The sequence below is a fragment of the Mesocricetus auratus genome, unplaced genomic scaffold, assembly GCF_017639785.1.
Source record: "Mesocricetus auratus isolate SY011 unplaced genomic scaffold, BCM_Maur_2.0 Super-Scaffold_6730, whole genome shotgun sequence".
Taxonomy (NCBI): Eukaryota; Metazoa; Chordata; class Mammalia; order Rodentia; family Cricetidae; genus Mesocricetus; species Mesocricetus auratus.
The window spans coordinates 2,373,069-2,391,212 of NW_024429184.1; the positions used below are offsets into that span (position 1 = coordinate 2,373,069).

The window sequence follows — 18,144 nt, forward strand, 5'->3', positions numbered from 1 at the left end:
CCAGCCAATGCTTACTTCTCCCTTTGAAGATAAGGGAAGAACCAAAATTCTCTACCGGCTGCAGATAAGGTGACCCGGAATCCAGTTTTGGATAAAACGCACATCTGTGACATTGACTGGAAGACCCTTCCATGGGTGATCTCCTCTACTATAATAGACGTGAAATGCCGGCAGGTGGGGTTTTCTGAGGTCAAAGGAAAGGCAGGGAGCTGAGGGCTTGTGGGTGATCTCTCGCCTGCACCCAGACAACCCTCCAGGAAGAGTCTTAATGCCATGCTACATAATGCCTGCCCTCCGACTGGTGGCCCAGAATAGCCAGCATCCACTGAGGATGTCTGCAATTTACTCTGGAATTCTTGGGCAGAGACAATATAATATAGTGCAGCTGTGTGCTTCTGAAATGCATTTAAATTGCATCCCAGGGCAGGCAGGCAGGCAACCGTACTGAGTATAGAAACTTAAGAAGGGGTCACCTTATACAGAAATCCCACACTCCAAAGGTGGCTTCCTCCAACACTCCCAGCTGCCTTAACCCCCTGCAGACTCTAGGGGATTTGCTAATTGGCAAATGAGAAATGGGCTTCCATTAGTGAAATTAGTGGCTTGTCTATTAGCATAATGAATGTCAGAATGCTGGAGACCTCCCCCCACCAAACCTTGCATGAAGAGTGTGAGTCCCAGGTTGGTCCTGGCTTGCAGAGCCTCTGGGTTGCTCGGTTTTTGAGGTCTGAGAACTAAGTCTGGTTTCCAGCCTTGGTTTCAGCGGACATGGGGTGTTTAAATGTGGTAACAAAATCCCTCCTATGCAAAACTACGACATTCCCCCTTAAGAGCAGTGGGGTGTGGGCTTCAGGGACTTCAGAAAACTGAGGCTTGCTTCTGTGAGAGCACCGGATTAGGATTTTAGAGCTGTTTTTATATTGTTTGCTTAGTATATGTCAGTGTGAGTGCTAGAATTTGGCTCCAGACCTGCTTTTAAAATAACCAAGTAACTAACCCCTTTGCATCTAAAGCTGCCGTTATTTATCAAAAAAAAAAAAAAAGTTCAACAGTCAAGCCAATCAGTTTAAGAAAATTTACAACTCTAAGATTCAGGTCCTAGAGCCAGTGTTGGCTCTTTCAGTAAGGACCCTGTTGGGCAAGCCAACTTTGAGGTCTCCCGCAGATGCAACGCCTTGGTAAGCAGGGCTAAAAACATCCTTCAAATATTTTCTGAGAATTAAACTGAGAAAAAATGCATTTTAAATGAATTATGAAAATTGTAAAATGGTTAATGTAAATGTAAAAAATAGCTTATTTTTAAGCAGTTTTTACATCAAAGTGCAAATGACCAATGTTAACTTCTTTCTCGGAGGAGAATGCCTTTCTTGAGAACAGCATTGGGTCATGGTTTGCAGAACAGAAGTGGTAACACCAAGAGATTCAAGGAATCGATCCAGAAACTTCGGACCAAAAGCACTTTCTATCGTCCCAAGACCTTCCCCCACCTCAGCTATTAAATGCTTGTTTTAGTTCAAAGCTAAACATATTTGGGAAACGCTAATTGTGGCTAACGTCGGCAGAAAGTTTTCATAAAATGTCCTTAAAAAGTCAAATCCTGCGTCTGGAGAGATGGCTCCACAGCTATGGGCACATACTGACCCTGCAGAGGACACTAATTCGGTACCCATCACCCGGGTGAGATGTTCACAAGGTCCGTAACTCCAGCTCCAGGGGACCTGATAACCTCTTCTTGCCCCCATGGGCACCTACACTCCCGTGCACAAACCCACACGCAACCATACTTAAGTATACACAATTAATTAAAAACAAAGTTAACACCCAGCATTTGGGAGGCAGAGTCAGGTGGATCTCTGTGAGTTCAAGGCCAGCCGGAAATTATATATATATATAATAGAGAGAGAGAGAGAGAGAGAGAGAGAGAGAGAGAGAGAGAGAGAGAGAGAGAGAGAGAGAGAGAGAGAGAGAGAGAGAGATTGTGTCTCTAAGCAAAACAAAATCATTATTATTTTTTAGAAGTGTCAAATTCTAGACGGGAGTTGGTGGCGCACGCCTTTAATCCCAGCACTCGGGAGGCAGAGGCAGGCGGATCTCTGTGAGTTCGAGGCCAGCAGCCTGGTCTACAAGAGTGAGTTCCAGGACAGCCTCCAAAGCCACAGAGAGAAACCCTGTCTCGAAAAACCAAAAATAAAAGCAAAACAGACAGACAAAATCCTGAAGATGTACTGGATGCACTGGGGGGGGGGGAGGGAGTGGTAGCTCAGTGGGAGAATACGGTACAGGAACGCCCCGAGTTGGAACCCCCCCCCCGCCCCCACCAAGTATATAGAAAACACTGGTTCAAGCTGTCCGTCCCCCTGGTGCTTAAGCCGCCAAGGAAATAAACAGGAGACATTTCCCCAGGATCACACCTGGTTAGTAAACCACACAGCTTTTAATTTTTATCTTAGTGTGTCAAAGGTTTTTCTCCAGATATGGCAGGAAGCTTCCAGAATGATGTGGGAAAGGTCGTGAAGAGAGGACAGGTGAAAAGAGGGTTTGTTTTTGGTTTAGCCCTTAGTCCTTGTTAGCTTAAATCTCCTCGGGTAAAATTAGACTCAGACTTTTGAGCTTAAGAGTTAGCTGCTTTGAGCCGGGCGTTGGTGGCACATGCCTTTAATCCCAGCACTCGGGAGGCAGAGGCAGGCGGATCTCTGTGAGTTCGAGGCCAGCCTGGTGTACAGAGCGAGTTCCAGGACAGCCTCCAAAGCAATACAGAGAAACCCTGTCTCGAAAAACAAACAAGAATACAAAAACAATAACAAAAAAAGAGTTAACTGCTTTGGGGCCGGAAAGATGGCTCGGAGGTGAAGAGCACCGGCTGCTCTCCCAGAGAACCAGGGTTCAGTTCCCAGCACCCACACGACAGCTCACACCTGTTACTACAGTTCCAGGGGATCTCACACCTTTACACCAATGCACATTAAAAAAAAAAAAGTTAGGGGCTGGAGAGATAGCTTAGAGGTTAAGAGCATTGACTGCTCTTCCAGAGGTCCTGAGTTCAATTCCCAGCAACCACATGGTGGCTCACAACCATCTACAATTCAATCTGGTGCCCTCTTCTGGTATGTAGGCAGAACACTGTATATGTAATAAATAAATAAATCTTTAAAAAAAAGTTAAATAGGGGCTAGAGAGATGGCTCAGTGGTTAAAAAAGCACTAACTTCTCTTCCAGTGGACCTGGGTTCAATTCCCAGCACCCACACGGCAGTTCATAACTGTCTGTAATTTCAGATCCAGGAGACCCGACACACATGCACATAAGATAAAAGTAAATAAATTTTTCAAAAAAAATCAAATAAATTACATGTTTTTTTTAAAAAAAGTCGCTACTTCTCCCTTTAATCAGACAAGGCAGACTCCCTGGAGTCGTAGCTTCCGCTCCTTTCCTGGGGTTCTATGCGCTGGCCCTCCATATGGAGATAAAACGCAGCAGCCGAGGCGTTTACCCTTTGGCCTAGCTACCTCTAAACACAAGGCTCTGCTTCTGCTGGCGACTTCTCAGGAGTAAGAGCGTCTCAATCGACGGCACACGGAAGATCCTAGAAGCCTGTCTAGTTTGCACAGAAGACACAACACCTGTGGCCAACCTCAGCCTGGCTGGGCCATGGACGGCCGCATTCTCTTCCTGCCTGGACCTGCAGCTGAGTATAACATGTCAGAAAGAACCAGAGGGAAGTGCCTTTTCTCAGCAGGGTCACACACCAGAAAGATGTGCTTCACCGCAAGGGAAAGAAGAGTTGATGCTTCCGTCAAGAAGCCAGATGGGCACCCACATTCCTTCCCCTCTCTCCCTCCCTCCCTCTCTTTCTCTGTTCTGCTTCTAGGAGGAGGAGGAGGATTTATTTTATGTGGATGTGTGTTTGCCTTCAGTATATATGTGCACCATGTGCATGAAGTTCCTAAAAAGCTCAGAAAGGGGCCTTGGTTCCCCTAGAAAGGAGTCAGAGACGGTTTTGAGCTACCATATAGATACCGGGAACCAAATCCTGACCCTCTGCAAGAGCAGCAATTCTCTTAACAACTCTCCAGTTGTATCTGCTTACTATGCCTAGTCATGGTGGGGCAGCCTAGGACTCCAGATGCTGTCAACACAAGTTGACCCTGGCATCATGCCTTCCCCATTGTGATAGACTACATCCCTTCAAAGCAGCAGGAGTCAAAACCAACCTCTCCAAAGAAGGAGCAGGACAGGTTTGCAAAGATGGCTCATTGGTCAGAGTGCATAATACTCTTTCAGAGGACCTGAGTTCAGTTGGCTACATCTACACCTGGAGGCTCATAACCACCTGTAACAACAGCTCCAAAGAAACTAACACCCTCTGTGGACTCCTGGGGCATCTGCACTCACCTCCCCCCATATACATGCTTAAACAAACAAACCAACCAACAAACAAATAAAGCTGGGCGGTGGTGACCACGCCTTTAATCCCAGCACTCCGAAGGCAGAGGCAAGAGGATCTCTGTGAGTTCAAGGCCAGCCTGGTCTACATGGCGAGCCCCAGGACAGTCTCCAGAGCTACACAGAGAAACCCTGTCTCAAAAAACTAAAAAGGGTGGGGGAGGGTTAGAGAAATGACTTAGCAGTAGTTTACATTTGTTGCTTTTGGAGGGGACCAAACTCGGTTTCCAGCTCACAAGGGAGACTCACAACCCTTGAAAACTCCAGTTCCAAGGGCTACTGCACACATGTGATAGCTTACATACACGCAAGATGAAAAGAATAACTCATTATTTTTTTTTTAGGGAGTAGCTGTTCCAATACTTGCAACACTTCTGGTCTGCTTACAGTGACTCCATTTCCTCACTACTCATAGGGTATGTCCCTTCCTGATAGCGTCTGGCCCACCACCACCTCCCTGGCTCCTAACCTAAATGCGCACACAGTGTGACCTCACTACTCACAGGGTATGTCCCTTCCTGATAGCGTCTGGCCCACCACCACCTCCCTGGGTCCTAACCTAAATGCACACACAGTGTGACCCAAATTGCACCAACGCCAGGCGCCCGCTGCCTAGCCAGGCTTCTCAGGTCTGAATAACCCAGATTACTTCCTGCTATACAGCCACTACAGTTAAATTAGAAATGCTTTTCCCCAGGTAATAGGTGACCTGATCCTTTAATCCAGTTATTTTTAAGTTCCATCAAAAGTATGCACTCGTTGCTGGCCTAGGAACAGAGGCATGGTTACGGAATAAAACTTCCTCATAGCTGGGGAAATCAAAGGGCATCTCTGTCCCCCTTCTTACGCGCTCCCTGGCTTGCATAAGTCACATGCTTGGTAAGCAGGGCACAGTTGCTACAAGGCAAAGAACTGGCTCTTGGGGAGGGGTGGGGGCACGTGCGTGGCTGCCTCTAGGGTGGCTGTTTCTGAACTCTCTGAACTCAGATGCCCCTTTTCGCAAGGACCAATCCGGGGTGATACAGCCTGGCTGCTGCCTGCACGGAGCTGCAGGTTCTGCACAGAGGAAAGCAGCGGGGTCTGAGGGAGGGGACCGTGGGCTGAAGAGGTTTTAAGTACCGCCCTGTAGGACTGCTGTCATTCTAGAGGCCCAGCCTGAGATTCCCTGGTGGTGACATGTTTGCTTGAGGCCAAGGAGTGTCCCCAGAACTCTGAAGGCATGGCCCACTCCCAAGAAAGGATCCAGTAGCCTCGGGGGAGATGGGAGTCCCCATTCACATAAAAAGAACAAGGGCCCAGACAGTGACAGCACCGAGAGCCTCTGCAGCCGTGGGCAACTTTGGAGCTTCTTCCACGGTGCAAAAGACGCCGGCTGCAGAGAGCTTACAAAGCTGAGTAGCCCCGTGGAAGGTCCCGAGCAGGAGGCTTGCTGAGCAGCCCCGTGGAAGGTCCCGAGCAGGAGGCTTGCTGAGCAGCCCCGTGGAAGGTCCCGAGCAGGAGGCTTGCAGCTCCTGGAGCCCTGCACAGCTCAGGCGGGCAGGGCTGAGCAGCCCAGTCCACACTCCCTTGAAGGCACAGAAAACGGTAATTCTACTTCAGGGAAGTACAGCAGGGTGGTGGTGGAGGGCACATTCCAGGCCTGAATGGCCTTTTCCTCTTCCACCTCCCGGCAGAGATGCTTCCGGCCTGTGGAGTTAGGGGTTTGTGTTGACTGTGGGAAAACAAGACGGAGGTCAGCCCCCCCAGCTCGTGGCTGAAGGAAGGCAGGCAGCCAGACTGCAGACCCCAAACCTTCCCGAGGCAGCTGCAGGCTAAATTTAGACCAGGAAAGCTCAGGTCATTGCTATGACCCCTGGAAGGGGCTATTACTAACAATGCCTGGGTGTCTTTCCCTCCCTGAGACATCTAGCGAGGAAACCGTCACAGCTTACTATGACCTGGGGGGGGGGGGTGGAAGGGGCACGGTTCTTATAACAAAACACCAACCCACCCATTGGTGGCTAGGAGACCCAATCCCCTTGGTAGCCCCCACCCCACCCCCGAGAGCTTTAGTGGGCTTGGCCTGAGTAGCAATCACGAGACAGTCCTTCTCCCTGATGAATGCCTCAGGCAGAGCTGTAAGTGGACTAAAAACCCTTCTAGAGACCATGAACATGGAGCCCAAGTGGCCTGTGGCCTGGCTCCCACTAAGAATTTTGAAGGTAAGGGAGTTTTCTGGAGCATGACCTGCCCTATTAATGACGGCCCCTCCCACTCCCAGCCAGGCTGGAAAGCCAGACCCGCTTCCTCAGGCCGCACATCTGACATCTGGAAAACGTTAAAGATGCTGTTTGATTAGCACATTTACAGCTTGGGCCTTCTGTGAAAGAAACTGGAGAAGACCGTGTGTGCGTGTGTGTGTATGTGTGTGTGTGTGTGTGTGTGTGTGTGTGTGTGTGTGCGCGCGCGTGTGTGTGTGTGTGTGTGTGTGTGTGTGCACATGCATGCATGGGGGGGGCTGAGGAGTGGGCAGGGACTGAAGGAAGCTGTTGCGTTTGCGGAGGCCGATGCTAAAAGAGCTGTTATTACCTTTTCTCTCCGCTTGAGACAGGGCCTCACAAGGTAGCCCCGTGTAGCCTCAAACCTGCTATCTGTCCTGTAAGTGAGAGAATGATGGGCTTGCACCGCCCTGCTGGCTGTCGGGTTGCTTTTCCTCCCCCCCCCTCTCGGAGAGGCCTTACCAGAATGACTTAGACTGGCAGCTAGCTCCAGATTCCCAGGAAAGAGAGAGATAAGGTTCTCTCAAGACTTCTCACTAGGGCTATTTTGAAGGAAGGCCCCACCCCTGGAATAAAGAAAGATCAAGACCACATAAGGAACTCTTGGCCCTAGGAGCCTGAACGTTTTAAGTAGCAAATGCAGCAGACACAAACAAGCCTAGTTTAGTTCTAACTCAGCTGCAGATCTTTGACTTTGTTTGTTTGTCTTTTGCTTTTTTTTTTTTTTTTTTAGGACAGGATTTTTCTCCGTGTAGCTTTGGCTGTCCTGGAACTCACTCTGTAGACCGGGCTGGCCTCGAACTCACAGAGATCCGCCTGCCTCTGCCTCCCGAGTGCTGGGATTAAAGGCGTGCACCACCACCCAGTTTACATTTAAGTAGTTCTGAATCTCGGGTTCCCCCTAGCCAACTGGTCACGATGACAGGAATAAACGTTGAGTACCACAGTGGACCTAATTGAACCCACTATGTTGAGGCGGATTCCAGAGAAGACAATGCTAGGAGTGGAGAAGTCCAGCCGCCTGTACACACAGGAGCAGAGCCTGAGGAGGGTATCCTGAAGTGTCACAGGACCTTCAGGAACAAAGCCCCAAGTCCCCCATTGAATGTGATGAACCACATGCCGTGGAAGCAGCTGCCACCGCCATCAGAATTCGGCACTGAGTTCCTTGAACACATACAACTAGAGAACTATTCACCAGAGCCACTGAGTCCCAAGGCAGCTTTCTTTGGTGGAAAGGGGCACACAAATTCTCACTCACTCACACAGTGTCTTTAAAGCATTTTCTGTCACACACGCGCAGCTTTGGTCTGCGTATCTGTCTCTTAGCACCAAGCCTGGGAGTGTGACAGGATTCCCAGGAAGAAATATAGAGACACAGTGAGTGCTCATTTGCCCACCAGGCTGCAGGAGAGGCCTCCACCACACAGCAACAGAATCCAGACCCCCGACTCCCTCCTGTGAGAACACTGCGGCCTCAAGAGAACTTTCTCCTTCCAGGTTAGAAAGAAAAGGACCGTGAGATCTTACCCTGCCCAGAGAAGCCCAAGGAGCGCGCCTCCAAGCCGGCAGTCAGAACCGCCTCTTTCTCCAGACGGGATTCCAATGCTCACACAGGCTCAGCCGGGACAAATTCCTACGGAGCCTCCGGACTGGAGACTGTGATGTCACCGCGCGCATTCGGCCCTCCCTCTGTTCCCTAAAAGGCCATTCACACCAAGAAGGACTTTAGTCCCCTTCAGAGAAGCCTGGCTCCTCCCCAGGCGGGGAGGGCAGTGGCTTTCCTTCCAGAGTCAATGCTAGTGGCCTCCATTGGGCTCCAAGGCTGAGCAGACGGGAGAGCCTGGAGGTGTTGGTGTGATCTGTTATTGCTGCTTCTGTGAAACTTAGAAAGGCCAGCCCTGTTGAGTGCAAAAATCGGAAGGGTTCCGGACAAAGCTACGACCTGTTTTATTCTTTTATGCGGGATCTCACTGTGCAGTCCTGGCTGGCCTAGAACTCATGATGTAGACAGAGGTGGCCTCCAACTCCACGAGCTCTCCCTGCCTCTCCTCCCTCAAGCTGAGCTTCAATTAAAGGTCTGTGCCACCCACCACACCAGGCCAAACACTACAAACTGTGTTGCAACAGCCAAAGAAATATTGGTAACAGAAATGCATGTCTACTCTAGCTAAGACCAGGCAGTATATGAGTGGGTAATGAGTATGTCTTGGTTAGGGTTTCTGTTGCTGTGATAAAACAGCATAACATGGGGAGGAAAAGGTTTATTACAAGGTAAAACTCCCCGGTCACACTCCGTCACCGAGGAAAGTCAGGGCAGGGACCCCGAGGCAGTAACTAACACAGGGAGGAGCGCTGCTGCTTACTGGCCTCCTCCCCTCCCGGCTTGCTCAGCCCCCTTTCTCACACACCCTGGGAGCACCTGCCAAGGGAAGGCACTGCCTACAGCGAGCTGGAGCCTCCCACATCAACCATTACACACAAAATGCTCCATAGACTTGCCTACGGGCCAACGATGACATTTTTCTCAATTAACATTCCCTCTTCCCAGATACCTCTGCATTTGCATCAAGCTGACAAACAAAAAAACAAAACAAAACAAAACAGCACACAATGTGATAGTCAACTTCTCACTTTCCACATTATCTCACAAGCGGGTTTTTCCTATGTTATTTAAAGGCTTCTATCCAATTACTTACGAATTGGTTTGCGTTTGTGGTGTTAGGAATACAACCCGGGCAGGGCCCTGGCAAGTGTTCTACCAGTGGGGGGGGGGTTACACCCTCAACCCTTCTATCAGCCCTGCTGCTGTTTTTAAATCCAAGACCCAGCCTCGCAGAATTGCCCAGGCTGGCTCTGAGCTCCAGTTTGCAGCCTAAGCAACCCCCCACGTGGTTGGTATGAGTACAATGCATTTCAAATGACCATTTGATAGCTCACAGAATGCTGGCTGAGGTGAGAGAGAGAGAGAGAGAGAGAGAGAGAGAGAGAGAGAGAGAGAGAGAGAGCGAGAGGACATGACTTTTGCTAAGGGGTTGAGCATTTTATAACACATATAAGGGGGGAGGTGTTGGTGGCGCACGCCTTTAATCCCAGCACTCAGGAGGCAGAGGCAGGCGGATCTCTGTGAGTCTGACCAGACTGGTCTACAGAGCAAATTCCAGGACAGCCTCCAAAACAATACAGAGAAACCCCGTCTCGAAAAACCAAACAAAATAAAAAATACATATAAGGGAGAATACAGGCAGGCAGGCAGGCAGGCAGGCAGGCAGGCAGACAGACAGACAGACAGACAGACAGACAGACATCTGGGAAACTCCAGACTGGACCTTGCTGGAAGGTCATGAGGCAGCAGGCCATGAGAGGACAGGGGAAAAGGGGGAGCAGCGGGCAGGAAGCGCCAAGAAGCTAGGAGGAGCAGAAGAGGAGTCAGGGACCAAGAGAGCAGGAGGCCAAGAGAGTGGTGTGGACAAAATGACTGAGCTATATAGGGCCCAGAGGAGCTGGGGGAAAAACAGCCCCCCAGCCCTTGGACTGCAGCGGTCAGGGTAGGGGGCGGGGTATGCTAGCCAGGAGGACTCTAACAGGTAGGGACTGAAGGATGCCTGAAGAAACCGGGCGGCGATCATCAGCTTTGATGTGTTAACAGACACCGCAGGGAGCCATTTGTCCCGAGTTTGAGACCTAACAACCCCGCCCCACCCCCATCCCACAGCTGATCAAGAAAAGAACCTTGTTTGCTTTCGGTAGAGGTACCTGACCCAAAGGCAGCTGGTTCCCTGGCTTGTTCTGCCACAATTAGAGACCCCACAGCTACATTTAAGTGTCCCGGAGCAACGCCACCCACTCCAAACGCTACCCTCCGGGTCCTACCCATCTCATTCTCCGAACTTCAAGCTGACCTGGAAAAATTCAGAGTCTGGCTGCTTGGAAAGTGAGCCAGAGCTCCCCAGTCAATTCAACGCCGTGACGAACTCATTTTCATTAATGAGAAAGACAAACGCCAGGTTTACAGTACGCTGGGTGGGGGAAAGGACATCAAGGCTGTGTAGTCCTGAGAGGCCAGCTGGTCTGGGGTCAGTCTGAGAGCAGTTAGTGGGACCCCCGTGTGCGCTAAAAAGGAATAGCCAGAGAGGATGGAGCCCATGCAGAGAGGCTTTCTCTGACAGGGAAGTTAAAGCCTTCTCTACAAATATTTACAACATCCAAACGACACTTTTAAAACATGCTTAACATTTGGGCCTATCCGGGAAATTTCTTGAAGCCTGGCCTGTAGTGATACTAGAGCTCTTGGGGGGAACTCTTGGGCTCTGCGGAATAACTGGAATGTTCTGCTGTGTGGCTGAAGACACCACTTAACGGCCTTACATAAGATGGGGTGGGAAAGTCACACTCTGAGGAACACTACTGGTTACCGTGGTCCAGATAGATACTTCCAGAGGCTGAAGCAGGAGGATCCCCTGAGCCCAGGAGCCTGGAGTCCGCCTAAGCAAGGACAAAGCCCCCCAAAGAAAACAAAGGAGGAGGAACCAGAGGGGGACTTCCAGGCCACAGTGAGGCGTGGGTGACATCTGGCACCCACTATATAATCACAGCCACCCCATTGTACCAGTAGGAGATTTGTGGGGAAAATGAGTTTAAATCTTCTCTGTGCACACAAGAGAAAACAGTCCCATCCTTAAATTTTTCCAAGCAGTAGGAATGCTACCTCCCAAGTCCACCGGATGCAATGGCTCAGCAGCTGCAAGCTTGGTCATGAACGAGCATACGAAAAAGCACACTCATGGGCTGCGGTTGTGTCCTCCTCACAGGTTCATATGCCCAAGCCCTAATACCCTGGCTTAAGACTTGAGCCATTACAAGTAACAATGGTAATAATAACAATAGCAAGAGGAGGTTTCGGAGTTCCAGAGAGGTCATAAGGGTGGGGCCCAACCCAGAGGAAATTGAAACAGAGAGGCTTATAGGATACAGAGAAATAACCATTCATCAGCCAGGAAGATGGGCCTGAAAAAGAGGCTCTCCTGAACCCCCAGAACGAACCCGCCGGGAAGACACCCACGCCCTGCCTGCACTTCTGACCTCTACAACTGTGAAAGTGTAAATGCCTGCTGCTTAGCTACTGCAAGAGGTACTCGTTAGTGTAGTTCCATCAACAGAACACAACACACACACACACACTTGCACACGCACCTCTGCAGTTAGCTTTTCATACAATGCACACACCCCTATGCACAGTTATTCATACAATGCACACACACCTATGCAGTTAGTTTTTCATACAATGCACACACACCTATGCACAGTTAGTTATTCATACAATGCACACACACTTGCACACGCACCTCTGCAGTTAGCTTTTCATACAATGCACACACCCCTATGCACTGTTATTCATACAATACACACACACACACACACACCTATGCACAGTTAGTTATTCATACAGTGCACATACACTGCCCAGCTGCAAAAAGACAGCAAAGCTTAGGGGAAAAAAACGTGGAAAAATCACTGTTATGAAGTGGTTCGTCCTCAGCGGAAAAGTGAGACATGAAACAGGCCAGGTGGGTTTAGGTCTGAGAAGTATAAACTGAGGTGACCCGTTGATGACAGCAGACTCCCCACACAGAAGTGTTCACAAGTCCAGCAGACACTCTCTCAGGATTGCTTGTCCTCTGGGCAGCCTTAGCACAGGCCCTGAACCTAGGGGTAAGTCTTCTATATTTATAATGTGAGAGACGCTCATCGGTTAAGAGCACCGGCTGCTCTTCCAGAGGACCTGGGTTCAATTCCCAGCACCCACAGGCAGCTCACAACTGTCTGTAACTCCTGTTCCAGGGGATCTGATACCTTCCCATTGCACATAAGGACTATAGCCCTTCACAGTGGGAGCAGAGGGCTGGTGTTGAGTCTGCTTCCTCCTTATCATTCGGTCTAGGATCCCAGCCCATGGGTTTGTTGTGCCACCGACTAAGGGTAAGTTTTCACACCTCAAACCCAGTCTTACACACTCTCTCACAGATGTCCTAAGAGGTTTGTCTCCCTGGTGACTCTAGATCAAGGCGACAGTCGGTGTTAACCACTACAGTTGAGAAGCCAAGAGCAAACTTTGAAGTCCCAACCAGGTAACTTTGAAGACAGTTGGTACTATAACCCATTACCCAGGAAGCATTTATTTGCATAGCAATGTGTGCCAGGTGGGTGCTATATTCCCTTAGACACCTTTTTTTTTCTTTTGTTTTCTTTTCTTTTCTTTCTTTTTTTTTTTTTTTTTTTTTTTTTAGTTTTTTGAGACAGGGTTTCTCTGTATTGTTTTGGAGGCTGGCCTGGAACTAGTGCTGTAGACCAGGCTAGCCTGGAACTCACAGAGATCTGCCTGCCTCTGCCTCCCGAGTGTTGGGATTAAAGGCGTGTGCGCCACCACTGCCCGGCTCCTTAGACACCGTCTACCTCATCTTTCATTAGATCCCTCTAAAAAGAGGAAACCCCCAGCTCATGGTGGCCACCCCTGCCCAGAGTTCTGTGTGTCCCCAGAGACAAACAGGTTAGCAATTAACAGAGCTTTGGTTGGAGTTTACAGCCCAACCCATCCAGACAGAGCTCTGCCTCCCTCCTCTGCAGGCTACAGTTGAGGAGAGAGGTAGATGCAGGAAGTGCTCGGTGCTACCAAAGAAGAGGGAAGGGGAACATCTTTAAAGCATGAGCAATACCAGCAACAAGCTGCCTTGGAACCCTAGGCCTATTGCTGCTCCTCCCCTCTGGGATTCAACATTTTCAGGTCTGTAAAATAAGGTAGACCCACAAAACTCACTCCACATCTCTGCAATATCAGCATGAACTAGAGGGAAGGTCCAACCATTTGGTGTAGGCTGAAAGGTGTGTGTGTGTGTCAGACAAAGACAGAGAGAGAGAGAGAGAGAGAGAGAGAGAGAGAGAGAGAGAGAGAGAGAGAGAGAGAGAGAGAGAGAGAGAGAGAGAGAGAGACCTTATAAGGGCCACAGACAGCCTCTAAAATGGGTTAGATAGAGATACTTTTACCAAGAGAGAAGTTGAGTCCCTGGAAGAAAGATGAGATTCATTTTAGACACATCCCTTGGCAGAACTTTATCACTTTGGAAGGATAGGATTTTACTCTGCTCCCAGTAAACTTTCTATTTACAATGGGTACAAGTCACCTTACTGTATGCATTTTTATTTTTATGTGTGCCTATATGCAGGTATGTATATGCATACACGATTTCTGGTAACAATGGTTTTCCTTGGAATGGAGACCCAAGTAACCCTCTTCTCTCCCTCCTTCTCTGCACCGACTGATTTTCACATACATGTGCATACATTTATTACCTCCTGAAAGAAGGATTAAGTACATACAAACGTAGACAGAGCCAGGTGCCGCGGCACACATCTGTAACACTTGGGAGGTGGAGAGGTGAGGGTTAGAAGGAGCTTACAGAGAATTTTAATTCATGACGCTCATGCCTCCACTGCCCAAGTGCTAGTAATACAGGCGTGTGTGTGTGTGTGTGTGTGTGTGTGTGTGTGTAGTGCATCTGATGTATACAAGAAAGTAGGGGGGATAGGGGGATGCCGAAGTGTAGGGAGAGATCACGTACCTGCAGCACTGACCACGTCCCTTGGGGTGTGGTCACAGGTTTGTGGGAGAAATCAGGGATAAAAGAGGATACAGGAGTGGCCTCCGAGGCCCCTCTCTCTTGGAGACCATAGAGTGCTGACCAGGTTCTCAGCTTCTCGTGTAAAGTGATCTCCCTCTGCCTGCCTGCCTGCCTGCCTGTCTCTCCATCTGTCTGCCTGCCTGCCTGCCTGTCTGCCTGCCTGCCTGCCTGCCTCTCCATCTGTCTGCCTGCCTGCCTGCCTGTCTGTCTGTCTGCCTGTCTGCCTGTCTGTCCGTCTCTAATAAAGCTTCGTAGACACCCCCCCCCCTGTCGATCTCCTTTGGGTGACTCGTTTCTTGGTATCTTCACTAAATAAAGCACGTGAGCAGAGGACAGCGGGGCCTTGGCACTCTTGCTTTATCCCATCCCGTCGTATTCTCATGAATCAGGGTCTCAAACTAAACGGCCAGCAGGCCTGGAGAGTCTGTGGTCTCTCTGACCCTCCCCTTCACCCCCATCACTGGTAACAAGTGTGAGTGAACACAGTAGCCTCTAATGGATGCTATGGATTTGAACTCGGGTCCTCACGCTCGCACAGCAGCTTTTCTTACTCAATGGACCATTCCTCTATGCCCCTTGATCTCTGTTTTACGATTCACTCATCCAACAAGTGAGGCCTTGGCTGGGGATGAACCAACATTAATCCCAGCTTGCCCTTCTGTCCACTAAATTCCTGAGTATCTCCCCTCTCCACAGCCGCACGGCAATATATAATCTCCCTTCTTTGCGGAAGATAAGCAACTGGAGCCTGTCTGTAGACATTTCCCTTTCATGAGCTGCCCTTTCCCAGAAAAAGTTGTGCAATATTCCGAGTAACTAAATTCTTCCCTGGGAGTCAGATGTCACAGAATTTTATGAACTATGTCACAGGCTGTCCCAGGAAACCCCCCATTGACAAGCTTCCGAAGATCTGAGCAGCCAAATAAAGATGTGGAGGCAGAATCTATTATTCTAAATAATAACCTTTAGCTGGCACCATGGTACACACATGTGATCTCAGCATCTGGGAAACTGAGGCAAGGGGATCAGGAATTCAAGCCCAGTCTAGGCTCCATAGTGAGATTCTGTCTCAAAATAAAATGGCTTTCTCCTTCCTCCATTCGAAAGCACTGGTAAATCAAAAATCCAGTAACTTTCTCTCTGTCTCTGTCTGTCTCTCTGTCTCTGTCTCTCTCTGTCTCTCTCTCTCTCTCTCTCACACACACACACACACACACACACACACACACACACACACACACACACACACACACACGACCCCACCCAAGTCCGTTGATTTGGAGTCAACTTGTAAAATATATCAAAGCTTTGAGTGAACTTTCAAAAAGACTATTTTGAACTCCCTAAGTCTAGTCTTCTGTAAGCATAATTATCAATGCAGCTAGTGTTTACAGTAAAGCCAGAAACTGAGACTGCACTTGGGCAATCCCAAAACCCAGGACCAAGTAAGCGCCCGTCCTTGACCATGCCCTTAAGTTCCTGGCCCTCAGGAGAGGGCCTTCCGGGGATCTCTAGGAGGACTCAGACGGGAGCAAAGATGGCAAGCAGATCAAGGCAGCAAGGTATTAAATGGGTTTAACCTTCGCCTCTCTTGGGCACTCACAATCGCAGAAAGAGAATCGCATAGCCCTGCTTTTGAAATGGCAGAGCTGATGCACTTGCAAGCGCGCCCGACAGAAAAGAACAGAGGCTAACAGGGTTAGCCTCTGACCACAGCAACTGCTCGCTGATACAAGGGGTAGAAGGCTCTGGAGGTTTAGATTTGCATGCACTGTTCTAGCATTAGGGGCACAAGCCAGAACTGTGGCCTGCTCAGAATCCTAAGTTTCTCCAAGCCCGACTGCAGACAGCAGATCTCAGGTCAAAGTCACCACGACAGGGGAAAAGGAGATCTCCAGGAAAAGTCCAGATGTCCATCTGACAGCGACGCTCTGACAGGCTCGAGTCCGGGGAGGTGGTAACCCAGGAATCACGGCTAGTGTTGGGAGCACCAGCCCAGTGAAGAACACGGCAGAGTAGTGGCCACAAAGCTATGAAGACTCTAAGGCAGAGACTAGGCGAACTGGCTCCCTTCTGTAATCCTCACACTGGAGGCAGAGGCGGGAGGGCTGCTCTTGGTTTGAGGCCAGCCTGAACTACATAGTGAGTTTAGGTACAAACCAGGCCCTCTCAAGTTTTCTGACACCTATTTTTACCAATGTCATTGTCTATACAGATTTCTGAGCCTTGAGGGTACATTTATAGCTTAAGTAAAATAAGTGTTCTTGACCTTGAGGACCTGACTCTGGTACTCTGGTTGTGGTTCCAATTCCGAGTTAGGGGGACACCTGGAACCTTGCCTCTGATGCACAGCTCTGCTCTCCACAGTACACATGGACGGGCTGTGGCGGACGTACTTCGTGAAGTTCAGGCAGCCAACTCTAGGGGCAGCTAAGGGATGGCCACCTTTGTCCACCGGTGCCCTTATGGCTCTCAATGCCAGAAAGGAACCTCTCTGCCTCAGCAGGAAGGCAGGGCCTGCATGACAACCAGAGACAGAGGGGCAGGATCTGCAAGGCGTCAAGGAGACAGTTGTGTAAAGAAACGCGGTCCTTCCCTTTGCTCTTCTGATGCCGGAGGAGCCTAACCCTGTCTGTACTGTTTGTGTTGTTGGTTGGTTATTGTTTTGGTTTTTACAATTTTTTATTTTTATTTTTTATGCATTGGTGTTTGGCCGGCGCATATGTCTGTGTGAGCCGCCATCTGGGTGCTGGGGGGGGTAAGCCAGGTCTTCAGGAAAAGCAGTCAGTGCCCTTAACTTCTGGGCCAGCTCTCCAGCCCTACCCCCCTACCCAGCTCTGGTTTTCAGGCCATCTCTCTGCCACGCACGCACGCCTGGCCATGGGATCACCGCAGTGCTACAGTTGAGAGGCAAATGGTCAAAGTGACTGTGGAAACGGGGTAATATCTGAAAACCAGCAGTGAGGCAGAGAGTCACTGTGATGGCTTGCTCAGCCTCTGCTTTCTCCTGTTCACCCACTCAGGTTCCTCGGATCTGGGGCCACTGGCTGCTGGCCACCTTCCTATGGTCTAGCGTGTATTCGAGGTGAGACGCTGGGAAGTCTGGAGGGGAGAAGGGCGTTGTTTGAATCTCTGGGGTCGCCTGCTGCTGACCGTGCAAAGCCCGTGCAACGGATCTGCTCTGGGTTCCTCCTCTGCTAAACAGGGTTAAAAGCTGTGCCGTACGGGGCTAGTGAGGGAGCGGGTTTCACTTAGCCTAACAGCCTGGGCTTGATCCCTAGAAGGCAGGGCTCAAGAAGAGGACCAGCTCTGAGTACTCACCGTGGAATGCTCTCGCGCTCTCTCTCTCTCTCTCTCTCTCTCTCTCTCTCTCTCTCTCTCTCTCTCTCTCTCTCTCTCTCTCTCACACACACACACACAGAGAAGTACTTTTTTTTTAATTTCAGAAGAATTACAACCGGAAGTTAAATCATGGTTCCCCAAATTCATATTCAGCTAGAATGTCAAGAGCTAAGGTGCTGTTTCAGGGAATAACACATGGGAAGAGTCTGTACCTGTTTGGTACCAGCAGGGCATTCTGGTATTTTCCCCATCGTGCTTAAGGTTGAAGCTGCTCATAGGCAGCTAGAACTTACATAGGGCTGGCTGCCAGATGGTGACGGGGGGGAAAAAGGATCCAGCGGCCAGTCCCACTTGTTAGATGAGCCTCTAGTTCAGGCTGCCCCAGTTTCTACTTTAGGTGTTAAATTAGTGGCTGAAGGCTCTGA

General features: G+C 49.7%; 1 protein-coding gene across 9 annotated transcripts in view; it reads right to left on the reverse strand.

Annotated features, from left to right (window-relative positions):
- Positions 1-18,144, reverse strand: part of Palm2akap2 (PALM2 and AKAP2 fusion) — a 454,171-nt gene that overhangs the window by 34,665 nt on the left and 401,362 nt on the right. The window contains exon 1 of one of the 9 annotated variants that reach the window (XM_013124462.3): positions 8,232-8,383. The exons of the other annotated variants lie outside the window; for them this stretch is intronic. The gene's annotated coding sequence lies outside the window, so the exon portion shown is untranslated. Of the gene's footprint in view, positions 1-8,231; positions 8,384-18,144 lie in introns of those variants that run through there. 9 annotated transcript variants of the gene reach the window in all.